At 40.0% G+C, this 2380-nt stretch overlaps 1 protein-coding gene across 2 annotated transcripts in view; it reads right to left on the bottom strand.

The window, feature by feature from the left end:
- Phex (phosphate regulating endopeptidase homolog X-linked) overlaps nt 1-2380 on the bottom strand; it is a 228383-nt gene that overhangs the window by 41919 nt on the left and 184084 nt on the right. The window lies entirely within an intron of this gene.

Below are 2380 nucleotides of genomic sequence, written 5' to 3' on the forward strand. Positions count from 1 at the left end.
CATTGGGAAGAGAGGCCCCTTGGTCTTGCAAACTTTATATGACCCAGCACAGGGGAATGCCAGGGCCAAGAAGTGGGAGTGGGTGGGTAGGGGAAGAGGGGTAGGGGAAGAGAATAGGAGACATTTGGGATAGCATTTGAAATGTAAATAAAGAAAATATCTAATAAAAAAAGTTCTATCAAGATAAAAAGTCTGGCTCAGTGAGATGGTTCAGTGGATAAAGGTGATTGCTCCCAAGACATAACCTGAGTTCAGTCCCCACAAAATGGAAAGAGGGAACTGACTCCTGCAAGTTATCCTCTCGCATTATGTTCCATGGCATGACCCCCACACACATAAATGAAAATGTTAGTAAAACTAATAGAACGAATAATCCAATTGGTACTCTATTGTTCAATAGACATTTTACATATGATGCATTTAGATAAATACTATAAATTTTAATTGTGCTTGAGATCTCAAAACAAAATCTCCAAGTCTCTGTGTAACATATGCAGCTTGGTTCGCAACTTGGAACTTTGGACCTTAAGAAAGCAACAGCATTTTCAGCATAATGAATATTTACATACTAAGAAGTGACACTCAAAATATTTAACAACTTCTTTGGTTATATTAATTCATGTAGAAATCAAAAATTAGCACCATCTGCTTGGTTTCCTTTTGCTCATTACTCTCAAGACCAATCCTGAGGATTACCATTTCCAACAGTAGCCACAAGAGGGCAACTCTAGTAGTAAACAATCCTTTAACCGCATATATACATGTAATCCCAGAAGGTAGGAGGTGGAGGCATCAAAAGTTCAAGGCCAATCCTCAGCTACATAGGTAGTTTGAGGCTAGCCTGGGATTCATGAGACCTTACCATGAGGGGAAAAAAATGGCAGGCTTATTGGTCATTGCAAGCAACCCTTAAGCTCAGTGAGATGAAATATGGATAGAATGATTTGAAGACAAGGGTGATATGATATAACCATAAACAGAACAGTCCAGAGGAGATGAGGGAAGAAACAGGAAGGTCAGTGAGAAGCTTCCTCCTGTCAACGAGTTAGGAGACAGGTGGTCACAAGAGCAAAGATGGCGAATCTTACAAATTCTATCCTGGGTTCACCAGTGTAGAAAGAAATGCTACGGAAGCCACAAGATTAGATGTGATCACTAGAGGAGTGAGAAAAGATGGAGAACAGAGACAAACAGAACAGGAATCAGGACTGGGCCCTAAGGCTCAGTCATCATGGAGAGATAGAGAACTTAAGGAAAACCAGAGTTTAACCTGAACCAGCTCTCCCCATAAAACATCACACCACCAACCTGAATTTGCTGTGTGCTCTTCCCATGAATGCCTTTTACAACAAATGGATATGACTGTAAACAACCTATAATTTTCAATTTTATTAATGTGGTATCATAGTCCATTTTTCTTAAGTTGTTGATTTCCTGAACAACCTAATTGTTTATGGAAATCTATGTTAATAGGTGTCATAACAGACCATCTAACTTGCACTTTTGTAATGCTATTCCTTTGGATGAATTTGCCAGATTTTTTTATTTCCATGCATTAAGGACACATAAGCTAGTTGCCTTCCCTGCTATCATCAATAATCTGCCACTTGAATTCTCACATGGGCTTCTTTTTGCCTTGCTTTTGTTCTATGGGGAAGGTTTCTCAAATGCTAGTGTTCAGTAGAAACAATTGGAAATTGAAAATTTTATTAAAACCACTTTCTGAGCCCCACGTCCAAAGTTTGTGTATCAGCTAGAGCCTGAAAAGTTACACTCCTAACAAGTTCCCCCAGGGTGTTTTTGTTGATGATGCAGACACTATGAATCAAAGTCCTGGGATAGATCGGGCATGCAGATGATGGTCACAGATATGCAGGTATGTCTCTGGCTTTTCTACACATTGTCAACTTGCATTGAAATGGGAGTGACCTAATTTAAATATCCTACCAGTGGCAGGATCTTTAATACCAATGGTGGATGCTGTCAGATTTTTTAATTCTTGACATACTGAATCTTGACAATTTTAAAAATGAATCATAGCATTTGTTCTAGCTCTAATCTTGTGATAAACACCTTTATGAAAAGCAACTTTGGGTGGGGGAACATTTTATTTACATTCCAAACCATAGTCCATCATTGAGGAAAGGCAAGACAGGAACTTGAAGGTAGGTCTGCTTGGCATTTCGCACAGGATTACCTCTGACAGAGGAGCTCACTTCACAGCTAATGAAGCACAGCAGGAACCTTGGAAGATGCTGCTTGCTAGCTCAAAGACTACTTTCTTGTGGTGTTCAACACCACCTGCCTAGGAATGGTGCTGCCCACAGTGAACTGGGCTGAATCTCTCTCTCTCTCTCTCTCTCTCTCTCTCTCTCTCTCT

The sequence above is a fragment of the Mus pahari genome, chromosome X (assembly GCF_900095145.1).
Source record: "Mus pahari chromosome X, PAHARI_EIJ_v1.1, whole genome shotgun sequence".
NCBI classification, from domain to species: domain Eukaryota; kingdom Metazoa; phylum Chordata; class Mammalia; order Rodentia; family Muridae; genus Mus; species Mus pahari.